This window comes from Triturus cristatus, chromosome 3_1 (genome assembly GCF_964204655.1).
Source record: "Triturus cristatus chromosome 3_1, aTriCri1.1, whole genome shotgun sequence".
Lineage (NCBI taxonomy): Eukaryota > Metazoa > Chordata > Amphibia > Caudata > Salamandridae > Triturus > Triturus cristatus.
In genome coordinates this window covers 21,571,659-21,585,537 of record NC_140583.1, presented here as the reverse complement: position 1 = coordinate 21,585,537, position 13,879 = coordinate 21,571,659, and the positions used below count along the sequence as shown (strand labels likewise).

The 13,879-nt window shown below is 49.1% G+C and overlaps 1 protein-coding gene across 8 annotated transcripts in view; it reads right to left on the bottom strand.

The window, feature by feature from the left end:
- The window catches only part of LRP4 (LDL receptor related protein 4), a 507,202-nt gene that overhangs the window by 74,000 nt on the left and 419,323 nt on the right, over positions 1–13,879 (bottom strand). The window lies entirely within an intron of this gene.

The following is a 13,879-nucleotide window of genomic DNA, read 5'->3' as shown; positions in this document are numbered from 1 at the left end:
GACGCCCCAGATGGGGCCACGGGAGGTGCTACCAATATTTTTTCTACGCCACCTAGAATAAATAAACTTACTTTTCAAGAGTCAGCGCATTCACGTACACCCAAATTCGTAAGTGCCCGTGCGCTTAAAGAACTTCTTGTAGATTGTAGATATGACCCGGTGCCCGGTATAGAGGACGAAATGATCCTGGCATCATTGCGTATCAGACGAGCCGCAGTGTATTTAGCGAAGTTACCAGGAATGCCTGCGCATCTAGATAAAATATACCATTTTGTCCAAACAGGGCGAGATCCAGAATGTATTAATAGAGCTATGGAATACCAGAAGGTAGAAATACAGGGGGAACTGTTACGTTTCCTCATAAACTGTGTGATCAGAAATCAAGACCGACCGGGGGTAGATCCGGATGCAATGCAAATTCTTACAAGGTGGAGCCAGAATATATCAGAAGGGAGACGCGATAAGCAAAATTGTATAATAGCCATGTGCCGAAAGATCCGTAAAGAAATAGAACGCCTACACGAAGAGAGATTAGAGGCAGACGAGTTCGAACAAAGCGAGGAAGAAGGGTCAGGACTGCCCGCAGGACAGTCGGACACCATAGCCTATGTAGGTAGAGGAAGATCTTGTAATAAGAATCAGACTAGATGTCATACTGACTCAATACGTCCGATATGTCCAGATAATGACAGGAATTTCCAAATACCTATAATTAATATAAGGTCTAACGAGCATTCGTTCCAAACCGCCGACAAACTACTCCGAGAACGAAGGGGTTATCATTTTCTCGATTCTATGGACGAACAAGATTTAGCAAGGGCAGCTGTCCATTGGGTGGACAGTCCCGGAAAATATAGTGATGATACAGTAGTACGCACATTTTTGAATCTCACCCCAGATGAACAGAGGTTAGCTGGGATCTATATGATTCAACAACTCATTATACTATATCGGAGTCAGCATTCGGACCCTGGTCCCTTACCTGACATATTGACTGAATTGCTTATGAATAAATGGAGAGGTCCAGGTACTAAATTAATTAAAGAAATTCTAGAGTCAAGAAAGCAGTATATTCTTTTTGTATGCTCAGAGCATGTCTCATTGCCTGTCAAGGAAAGAACCACGTATCACATGGATAGACAGAATCCCTTACGAGAAGTGCACCCAATAAAAGGCGAGGACAACGAGTTTAGGCGCGTATTTGTATATACGCCCATATCAAAAATAGAATTGTTGCAAATGAAGAAAGTGGTACCCAGTCATGACAAAGATCCAGCGGGTTTTCACCGAGATATTAAAGACATGTTACTCATGGGAGAGTATACCTACCCCGACATTATGACAATATTAAAGGTGTTGATGCCTGCTGGCATCTATGAAAAACTCAAGGAAAAAGAGTGGGAGGTAGGAGACCAAAAGATAGAATGGTCAGCATTAGAAGCAGAAGAAAAGGCCCGAGGTCCAGGTTCGGGGCTTGGGGACAAAACTAAAGCACTACCAGGTCTCCTAGTACAGGTACTGCCACGTTTATTAACTACGAAAAAGGAAGATTGGGGTACAATTTCAGCCTGTAAACAGAAGCAAGATGAAGACACTAGTGATTACTATGCCCGATTCGAGAAATGTTTTGGTATAAATAGTGGCATAAAAGCAAGTAGCGAATCATACCCGCATCTGTTTGTAACAAAATTAGTGGAAAATGCCCTGCCCCCAGTAAAGAATAGAATATTAAAATTCGAGAGTACCTGGCAAGGTAACACTCCATCACAAATGTTACAAATGTTACAGTACCATCACAATAGAATTAGAGAGGAACAAGAACATGAACACAGACGCATGAAAGACACGAAAATGAAAATGCTAGTTTCCCAGACAGTTCCAGCTGAAGGACATAAAAAGGGTATGACACATTCCGATTCAGCAGGACCTGTAAAAGGGACATGCAATTATTGTAAAAAGCCAGGTCATTACGTACACGATTGTCCAGTTTTAAAACATAATATCGCCATAGGTAAAACACAAGAAAGATCACGGCCACTCAGACAAGATCAGAATGAACAAGGAGCTATGCAGCATGCCCAGGCCATGCCAGCCGCACAACAGCCAATACAGTTTGTGCCAGCTGCACCACCGTTGCCTGCTGCTGCCACACAGACAACAACACGACAAATGTATCAGACCGCACAGTATGAATATCCTGAGTATCAGCGTTACGCATGAACTAGCCTAGAGAGGGAAGTTGACTTACCCCTTATCGAGATTCCTGTAGATCAAGAAGGACCTTATGTACATAGTGAATTATTAGGTCAAGATAGAAAATTTTTACTCGATACAGGGGCAAGTCGAACAACTATAAAACGTAGTGAAGTTCCAGGGGCACCCCTCTCAGGCTCTCAGAATATTTCCCTTGGTTTTTCAGGAAAACCTATTGTTAATGAAGTATCACAGCCTCTTCCACTTACGATAGGACCTCTGACCCGAACTACAGATTTATTGCTTACTAAATCATGTCCAGAAAACTTGTTAGGAATAAAAACGTTGAAAGCCCTAGGAGCCATAATATGTTGTTCTCCGGAAGGAGTAAGGTTGTTTTTACGTGATTTTAAAGGTCACTATGTGTCTAGAGACATGGATCCCCGACTGCAGACTTTACCCACACATCTATGGGCACAAGGCCCTACTGATGTTGGTTGCATGAATATTACACCATATCGAGTCACATTAAAGGCAGGAGTGGTGCTACCACGAATGCGACAATACAAGTTACCACCAGATGCTGTAGCGGCTTTACTACAAATCATTGACGAGCTCATTGCCCAAGGAGTAGTTGTAGAAACAGACTCCAATGTATGTAATTCACCGATAATTCCGATTCTTAAACGAACAGATCCTACGGCCCCGCCAGTATATCGATTGGTTATTGATCTGCGCGAGTTAAACAAATGCATTGTGCCACAATTTCCTGTGGTCCCAGATATCTCGTCATTACTGACAGCTATTGATTCCGAAGCAACATTCTTTACTGTAATTGATCTCAAAAATGCCTTTTTCAGCGTCCCAATAGATCCGGAAAGCCAATATTTGTTCGGTTTTAGTTTAAATGGGCGTAGCTTTAAATTCTCACGCGCACCTCAAGGATTTACAGAAAGCCCCAGCATCTATAGCCAAGCACTGAAACGAGAACTTGACAGTATCCACATGCCAGTTAACACTGCCCTGCTTCAATACGTCGATGATCTACTGATCACCGCGAGAAGCGAACCGGAATGTGAGAAAGCATCACTGACAGTTTTACAATTTCTAGCCGAAAAGGGGCACAAGGTGTCCCCTTCTAAGCTGCAATTCTGTGTCCAGCGAGTCGTTTATCTTGGACACTCGCTGTCCAAGGAGGGAAGGCAGCTTACACCCGACCGCATTCAGTTGATAGCTAACATGCCAATACCCAAGACACAAAAGGAAGTACGAGCTTTCATAGGCCTCACTTCATATTGCAGGCAGTGGATCCCTCAATATGCATTTCTAGCAAAACCACTCATTCAGTTAACCACACAGGAGGCAGCCACATCGACTGTTCTCCCTTGGACTCAGGAACACACACAAGCTTTTGAAAGCCTAAAGAAAGCTTTATGTCAAGCACCTGTTTTAGCAACGCCATGTTACAGAAAACAGTTTACACTCTTTGTTACAGAACGCGAAGGTACTGCCTTGTCAGTACTCACACAGGAACAAGCAGGAGCACACAAACCATGTGCTTATTTTTCTAGTACATTAGACCCCGTAGCTCAGGCTTTGCCTGCGTGCCTAAAATCAGTGGCAGCAACAGCTTTAGCAATCAGACAAAGCGATGCTATAGTGTTAGGACATCCGTTGACAGTTCAAGTACCACATGCAGTAGAGGTTCTTGTAAATAGAACGCAAACACAACACTTGACTATAGCGCGACTTACAGGATATGAACTTACATTGTTTCAGCCACATATAGAAATCAGACGCTGTAACACATTGAATCCTGCCACACTTTTGCCAGTAACCGGAACAGACCCACTAGCCCATGACTGTATTGAAGTTATTACAATCACGACGAAACCCAGACAAGACTTGACAGATGTCCCATTGTCAGATCCAGACCTAACATTGTATGTAGATGGTTCATGTATGAGAACAAGTACAGGAGAGTTAGTGGCCGCTTACGCAGTCACCACAGATACTGAAGTCATTGAAACTAATCGTATAAACACCTTGTCAGCTCAAGCCGCAGAACTCATCGCTCTGACACAAGCCTGTATTCAAGCCACAAATAAAAAAGTCAACATATACACTGATTCACGTTATGCATTCGGAGTTGTACATGACTTCGGCGTGCTGTGGCGAGAGAGAGGTTATTTAACTTCCCACGGTGCCCACATTCAGCACGGACCCCTCATTCATGCCTTATTAGATGCAATACATCTACCCACTGCAATATCAATTATGAAATGTAAGGCTCATACGAAGGTTACTGATATCATTTCCCAAGGCAATGATCTAGCCGACAGAACAGCTAAACAGACTGCTCAAACTCAAACCCCCGACATGACAAAGACAATAGTCCCGACACCGACACATTGTATGACAGTTAAAAATCCTACTCTTGACGTAATTGACATACAGACCCCTGTGCCCCCACAGCCGGTCGCTCCCCCTCACTGCTCTGCCTACCTTTCGCTGCCTGGCACCTGCCCACCCTGTTACCTCCGCCTGACGCCACTCACCTGGTTCACGCCGCTGCCGCCTCCTGCCTCCTGCTTCCTGCCTGTCGCTTCCTGCCGCTGCTGCCCCTCCTCGCCCGCTGACCTCCGACGCTGCCCCGGTGACTTCCGCTCCGTTTTTTCCCGCCGTTTTCGCCACCGCTGACCCGCTCTCCTCCTTCCTGCTCCCGCCTGCAGTCCCCGCCTCCCCCCACTGCCCATTGGACAACCCGCTCCCGCCTCCCAGCTGACCCTCCCTCCCGGCTCCTTATTTAAAGGGACAGTAGCGGGCTGGTCAGTGTGACCCCTGTGCCCCCACAGCCGGTCGCTCCCCCTCACTGCTCTGCCTACCTTTCGCTGCCTGGCACCTGCCCACCCTGTTACCTCCGCCTGACGCCACTCACCTGGTTCACGCCGCTGCCGCCTCCTGCCTCCTGCTTCCTGCCTGTCGCTTCCTGCCGCTGCTGCCCCTCCTCGCCCGCTGACCTCCGACGCTGCCCCGGTGACTTCCGCTCCGTTTTTTCCCGCCGTTTTCGCCACCGCTGACCCGCTCTCCTCCTTCCTGCTCCCGCCTGCAGTCCCCGCCTCCCCCCACTGCCCATTGGACAACCCGCTCCCGCCTCCCAGCTGACCCTCCCTCCCGGCTCCTTATTTATGACGCCCCCTGAGCGACCGCGCAGCGGGAGCGCCGATTGAGCGCCGAAGGTGCGCCAAAGGTAAGCCCGTCTGCACCCGTCCGCGCCTGGACCGCGCCCAGCGCCAGACCCCCTGGCCCCCGCGCCCGCCAGCCTCCCCGCAGGACCTACGACTTCACTACGCTCATCGCACTCAAAACCGCCCGAGCCCCCGGGTGCTACCGAGCGTCCCCGCGACACACCCATGGACCCTTCGCCTGCCGATCCTGCAACTTCTCCTGCCTCCAAACAAGCACCACGCCCACCAAGACGGACAACAGCAACCACCTCAAGTGCATCCTGATCAACACACGCTCCGTCCACAGACACGCCGTGGAACTCTGGAACCTCCTCGACACCGCATCTCCAGATGTCGCCTTCCTCACGGAAACCTGGATGAACACCTCCTCAGCCCCCGACATCGCCATAGCCATCCCGGACGGCTACAAGATCATCAGGAGGGATCGCGTCAACCAGACCGGAGGAGGGATCGCCATCGTACACAAAAGACACCATTCACATCTCGACTGACTCCACCGACGCATTCAACACCGCCGAATACCTGCACTTCCAGATCCACACCGACCCCAAGACTACCCTCAGAGGCACCCTCATCTACAGACCCCCGGGACCACGCGCACAGTTCTGCGAAGACATCACGGACTTCATCAGCCCTCACGCCCTCCCCTCCGCCGACTACATCCTCCTCGGGGACCTCAACTTCCACCTGGAGAACAACAACGACCGCAACACGACCACCCTGCTGGACAACCTCGCCAACCTCGGACTCCAGCAACTGGTCAACACCCCCACCCACCACGCCGGCCACACGCTCGACCCCCTCTTCTCATCCAGCAAGCACGTCACCTTCAGCCACTGCACCGGACTCCACTGGACTGACCACAGCTGCGTCCACTTCAGCTTCAAGAAGAACACGGTCCAGCACCACCCGAAGCAGGTTCCCCACAGAAACTGGAGCAAGATCACCGTCGACCAGCTCACCACCTCCCTCAGCCAGAACCCACCGGTCAGGACAACGGACCCTAACACAGCAGCCCTCGACCTCACGCAATGGCTGACCTCCTGTGCCAACGACCTCGCCCCACTGAAGAACCCACTCACCAGGCCCAGAAGCAAGAAGGCCCCCTGGTTCACCGACGAACTCAAGGACTCCAAGAAGGCCTGCCGCACCCTCGAGAAGGCCTGGCGCCTCGACAAGACCACCGACAACATGACCGCCCTCAAACTCGCCACCCGCAGACATCATCAGCTCATCCGCACCACCAAGAAGAAATCTTTGAAGGAACGACTGGACAAGAACGCCCATGACAGCAAGGAGCTCTTCAACATCGTCAAGGAGTTCTCCAACCCCAGCGCCGGCAACAACGACATCACTCCCTCGCAGGACCTCTGCGACTCCCTCGCCTCGTACTTCCACCGCAAGATCGCCGACATCCACAACAGTTTCGGCGCTCCACCCCCGCACCCATCGACCGAACCTACACACCCCGCCGCTATCCTCCAGACATGGACCAAAGTGGCCACCGAAGACACGACACGCATGATGAACACCATCCACTCCGGATCTCCGACCGACCCATGCCCCCACCATGTCTTCAACAAGGCCGCCTCTACCATCGCACCTCACCTCCGAGACATCCTCAACGCCTCCTTCGACACAGCCACCTTCCCGGAGAGCTGGAAGCACGCCGAGCTCAGCGCACTACTGAAAAAACCAACAGCGGACCCGACCGACCTCAAGAACTTCCGCCCAATCTCGCTCCTTCCATTCCCTGCCAAAGTCATCGAGAAGGTCGTCAACAAGCAGCTGGCCGCCTTCCTCGAGACGAACGGATCCCTCGACCCATCGCAATCCGGATTCAGAGCCAACCACAGTACCGAGACCGCCCTCATCGCAGCCACCGACGACATCCGAGCCCTGCTCGACAAAGGTGAAACAGCGGCACTCATCCTCCTTGACCTCTCCGCAGCATTTGACACTGTCTGCCACCGCACCCTAGTCCAACGCCTCAATGACACCGGCATCCAGGGGACTGCTCTGGAATGGATCATCTCATTCCTCTCCGGCAGAACACAGAGAGTACGCCTCCCTCCGTTCCGCTCTGAGGCCACCGAAGTCATCTGCGGCGTCCCGCAAGGATCGTCGCTCAGCCCCACTCTCTTCAACATCTACATGAAACCCCTCGCTGCCATCGCACGCCAACACAACCTCAACATCATTTCCTACGCCGATGACACCCAGCTGATTCTCTCCCTCACCAGAGACCCCGACACCGCCAAAGCCGACCTACACGAAGGGATGAAAGATGTCGCCGAATGGATGAACATCAGCCGCCTGAAGTTGAACACGGACAAGATAGAAGTCCTCATCCTGGGACCGTCGCCCTCCGCATGGGACGACTCCTGGTGGCCCCCGGCCCTGGGCACCGCACCCAAGCCAACGGACCACGCACGCAACCTGGGCGTCATCCTGGACTCCTCCCTATCGATGACCAGACAAGTCAACGCTGTCTCCTCATCTTGCTTCCACAACCTCCGCATGCTCCGCAAGATCTTCAGATGGATCCCGACCGAGACCAGGAAGACTGTCACCCAGGCCCTCGTCACCAGCAGACTAGACTACGGAAACACCCTCTACGCCGGCACAACAGCCAAGCTTCTGAAAAGACTTCAGCGTATCCAGAACGCCTCCGCCCGTCTCATCCTGGACGCCCCCCGACGCAGCCACATCTCGAGCCACCTGAGAGACCTGCACTGGCTCCCTGTCAACAAGAGGATCACGTTCAGACTCCTCACCCACGCACACAAATCCCTCCACGACCTGGGCCCAAGGTACCTCAACGACCGCCTGACTTTCTACACGCCCACCCGACAGCTACGATCCGCTAACCTCGCCCTCGCCGTCGTCCCTCGCATCCAGAGAGCCACCGCCGGAGGAAGATCCTTCTCCTACCTAGCGGCCAAGACATGGAACTCCCTGCCCGTCCACCTGCGGCTGACCCAGGACCACTTCGCCTTCAGGAAACAGCTCAAGACCTGGCTGTTCGAGCAGTAGCAGACCCCCTCCCCCAAGCGCCTTGAGACCCTTCCGGGTGAGTAGTGCGCGTTATAAATTCCATGATTGATTGATTGATTGATTGATTGATGCTACACCAGACGAAATAAAGAAATGGACTGAATTAGGAGGGATTCAAACGGACCAAAGATGGATGATGAAGGAAAAGTCTGTATGGTTCCTTCCTGATTCAATGGTCCAAGTTATAATTAACACTATACATAGTCCAGCACATCTAGGAGAAAAAGCTATGCTAGACAGCATTCAACACATTTGGTTCAATAAACATTTACGAGCAGCAGCCAAACAAAAGGTCCGTACCTGTATGATCTGTTGTCAGTTTAACCCAGGAAAAAGCGTTCCCGTAGAACAGGGTGGATTTCATCCTCCTAATCACCCTTTTGAAGTCCTACAGATGGATTATATCCAGATGGAACGATGTCGAGGATTCAAATATGTTCTCGTAGTTGTTTGCGCTCTGTCCCGTTGGACAGAGGCGTACCCGGTTTCACATTACACTGCCCCGACTACTGCCAAACAGTTGGTTCGAGAATTCTTCCCACGATACGGTTTACCACGTGTTGTTCACTCAGATAACGGCCAGCCGTTCTCATCCGAATTAATGAAACACGTTTCACTTCTGTTAGGTTATCAGTGGAAATTCCACTGTGTCCGACACCCCGAGGCAGCAGGTCTCGTAGAAAGACATAACCAGATACTGAAAATCAGAATGTCCAAAATATGCAGAGAGAAAGGTGTCGACTGGGTAGTAGCGTTACCAGTTGCACTCTTTTACATGAGAATGGTAGCACACTCACGAACAGGGCTATCCCCGTATGAGGTGATCTTCGGCAGACCACCAAATATGTGGGGGACGCCTATACCACGTAAAATAACTGATGTTGACTGTAATATGCTGACAGATTACTTGGCTTCCTTGATGTCTGCACTACAATCTTGTCGTTCACAGGTAGCTGCAGCCTTTCCCGACAACACTGAGGTGAAACCCCATGACGTTGTTCCGGGTGATCTTGTCTTTGTGAGGAATTTCGACCGAAAGACTCAGCTGGAGCCCAGGTGGAAATCACCCAAGTTGGTCCTACTGACCACAAGGACAGCCGTGAAGATCGAGGGCCGCAAGGGCTGGATTCATTCAAGTCATATCAAGAAATTTCATGGACTATCCTCGGATATAGACATTGTGCCCTGCACTCCCTCACAGACTGATTCAAAACTTCCTTTTGTTGAACCGAATAACTCTGAAAATTACAAACTAAAGCTTAGGCCCAACAAGTCGAGCAATTTGATTGTTTAAGTCCTCTCCAAGGTGAAGCGGTTGAATTGTCTCTGACATGTATCCCTTGGACCTGAGTAGAGAAAATACCCGGAAAATGTTGAAACGACAGGCGTATTGTAAATCACTGCGTAGCCACTGCATAGTGACATTATTAATTCTGTTTTTATTGAGTCTTTTAATAATTATTACAAGTATGTTGTTGCACATATATTACCCTATTTCTAGACATGTTTATAATGTTGCTGCTGAACATTCTTTTAGTGACTTACCTCCACATGAATTGTCTTATAGACTTGCGCTGCGCAATAACACTTTCATTAGTATGTTACATCATTCCCATCAGACTAGTAATGCCACCAATTGTTGGGTGTGTGGCCGGCTCCCTCCCTATCAGAATTATGAAGGAGTCCTGCCTTTTTTTCCACATCCATTTACACATAATGGCTCCTGTGGAGCATGGTTCAGTTTAATCAATTCCATAAACTCAGACACAGCAGTTTACCAAGATCATTGGGTATGGGGAAACCTGAACCTAGTTTTACTCAAGGTCTGCTACCCTGACAAGGAGGGTCGCCCCAAAAGAACAGGAACTGATCTAGAAAATGAAGTATATGGATTAGGTAATTTTACACCTAATCTCATGATTCTAAATGTCGTATCCGAAGTTGAACTAGTCTTACCCACCATGTCAGTATTCCCAGCGAAGGGTGAATTGTGTGTAAGAAAGGTTGGTTCCATACATATGGGCCATAGTAAATGCACTACTATAGTAGAATTCAGTGATCAAGGCAAATCTTCATTTAGAGCTTCTCGCCATTCCTACTTTGTATGTGGTCAGACTGCATATATGCGTTTACCTCTAGATTGGGATGGTACCTGCTACATTGCATTCCTTTTGCCACCTGTTTTCCTAGCTCCTCCTGATTATTACAGAAATATTCATTTAGTACACAACAGAGAGCGGAGAGATCTCCCCATTGTCGATTACACTGAAACAGCATGGGACAAGTATGTAGATTTTAATAAAGGCATCTTTCTCTATATAGGTACCGTTACTAATAGTAAGCTGATACGTAGATTAACTAGAACCCTTGAAGCAGTAGTGAATGAAACTATTTCCGCCTTAGGCAATCTAACAGAAGAGCAGTCTGCTATGCGGATTGTTGTGCTTCAAAATCGTCTTGTCCTTGACGTCATCCTGGCTGATAGGGGCGGAGCTTGTAGGGTCATCGGATCAAGCTGCTGCGTATTCATACCAGAAAATTCGCCATCTGTATATAAAGCCATCACTCGCCTTCATAAGATTGTAAGCCAGATACACCAGAACCCAGGCACTTGGACTTGGTCCAGTTGGTTTTGGAATGTGATATCAGCCTGGGGATGGAGAGTTTTATCCTTCCTAGGTATTGGCCTTCTCATACTATTCAGTTGCTGTCTATGTCTACAATGTGGACCAGCGATCTGTGGTCTGTGTGCCACATCGTGTATTCCACCACCAAGATTTCATTCGTCACGGAAGAAGAAAGAAGAACAAATGATGCTATATGAACAGATCAATGGATTGATGAAGATTGATATCTCTTGAAGGGCAAGTAGGGGACAAGGAGGGAATGTGGAAATATGGATTTTTCTGGTCAGTTATGTCCCCTATCTTGGACCCCAACGGTTCTATGTGCATGTCACAAGTACATGTATGTTCCCTCCAGTTCCAGTTATGAAGACGCAAATGCATGTGCGTCCACCGTCAACATGTCCTCTGTCAGATCCGCCATGAATAGGCCGGATATTCCATTCCTAAATATGAAAGGCCACCGGCTTTATATGGTTCACTTATGCCATTTTACAGTCCAGGCAAGTAGGCCCTGATTCTGTCATCAAACTCCTCTTGCCTTCTGCCTCTGAAAGCTCCAGTCTGAGCCTGCATCTGTGACCATGAACTTTGTCTCATTCTCTGCGCGGCTCACGAAGCCTGACATCAGCCTATTCTCTGCCAAGAACTGTATTTCACCTTCGAATTATCTGCTTCCCCCTCAGCCGATGCATTCCTGCCTAGTAGTTTAAGTAAACATTCTTCCAGTTACCGAGCAAAAGGCCCGGCTTCTCTGTCCTCATGCAAGTAATTCATAGCCCTGTTACCATGGAATATTCCTACCCCCTCGCATTCAGTGTAGACACTTAGACGCTTGTACACGCACGCACAGTCAGTATAGAATAGATTCTGTCCGAGAGTCCTTCTTTTATGGATAACATAGTTCTTTAAACATAGGATGTAAGATATGATTTGGGATTAGGTTGACTTGACCCCCCAGACTTTTCGTCTCCACATGTAGAGCTAATGTCAAGTCCCCTTCACCCCCTAGTTACACGTCAATTACACGTCATGCTGCTGCGCGCGCATCTAGGCCAAGTATTATCTTATAGATCCACCTATGTATGACATCATAACCAATTATGTTCCTTTTTACTCCTTATTACACCCATTTTTGGTTACGCAGACCAATCGTCAATTTCCCTATCAAATGTTACGCCTACTGCATTCGCTTCATTGTAATGTATGTACTATAAAAGTTACTTCTTGTCAATAAAGTATGTACTTCACTTCCTGAACCCCCGTGGTGATGGAACTTGGAGCATCCGATTATAATCGATCACTGGAATAAAGCCCATTCCGAACCTCTAATATCACGGATTCTGCCTCTCATTTTACTGAGCTATTTTATAATGTTTCTGTATCAAATTCAGTCCAGGTAAAGGAATTTTTATTTACCACACAGGCTGCTACAGGGAGCAGAAAGGCTTCCCCAGGGGCATGTAGCCTAGAGGCAGCCACACTCCGGAGGTGAGCTAGGGAGGTCTAAATGACGTGAGAGGGGTCTTGTCACCTTGAGAGTGGGCTGAATGGGGCATCCTGGGATAGCCAGATGCCACACTCCACAGGAAGTGGTCACCAGGTGGAAGGGAACCTAGTAACACATTGGCTACCAACTGCATCCTGCCATGTGGGCACTTTTTGAACACAGGAGGCCCCCATAGCACCCAGATCTCAGCTCTGGACTGACTTGGCAGAAGGACTGAAGAAGGACTGCCCTGCTGCACCGAGGTACCAGCAAAGAGATGCTGCACCGCCGAGGACTGCACCTGCTGCATCCGGGGACTAGCGAAGAGAGGGACTGTGCCTGCTGTGTCCTGCTCAAGGAGAAGCTACCTCCAGACCCCTGTCAAGCCAAGAGAAACCGAGGGCCGCTGACTGGCCTCCTGTTAACAGCATGCGATGCGACAGCTGAAGAAGCCTGCTGGAGCAAGTTGGTAGCCCAACTTCTTCAAGTCACTTCCACCCCTGTCGTAGAGTACTGAGGACCCAAACCAGATGCACAGAGTTGAACCTGACTTTGCTGAGCAGGGGAGTGCTGTCGGAGAGTTGCTGGGATCCTCAGAAGGTGAGTTATCAACTCAGGAAGGATTAGACTGTGACCGCAACAACAGGTGACTGGTAGTCCAGTGACTACCACACCACCTTTGTAGACTGAGGAATGCCTGCATCCAGAGCATTCTTAGCCTTAGAGCATCTACTTTCAACTCTTGCATCTCGAGCCCTCCATGGCAATCCACTGAAGTGAAAGTAAAGTGCCGGGAACTACGAAGGATTGCTTCTTCTGTGAAGGTAACTGTTCTCGAGCACCTTGCTGTTCCCGCTGACCAGCTCCCAGTCAGAGTTGGTTGCTCCAAGTACTTGTAACCAATCGCATTGATACTTATGTAAAGTTTTCCTTGAAAAGGTTTCTAAGTGTCCAATCAGTTGACTTTACCAAGGCTTGTTCGTGGTTGTCTGAAATCGCTTTGATTTATTATTGCTTGTAATATGAATATCTCCAGAACCCTCTGGTGAATCTTTTTCATTCTAGTGTCTAAAATGTTATAAAAATACAGTCTAGTTTTATAAATTGGTGTCGGATTCCGTGTGTGCCGTGTTGATTTCTTCTTCAATTGTTTTAGTGTATTTACATGTTTTACTCTTGTTCCTCTGTGTAAGTCTTGCTGCTCTGTGCCACAGCTACCCAGGGTTGAGTTAAAGGTTTTACAGACCAAACCTACCGAACCTAAAGGG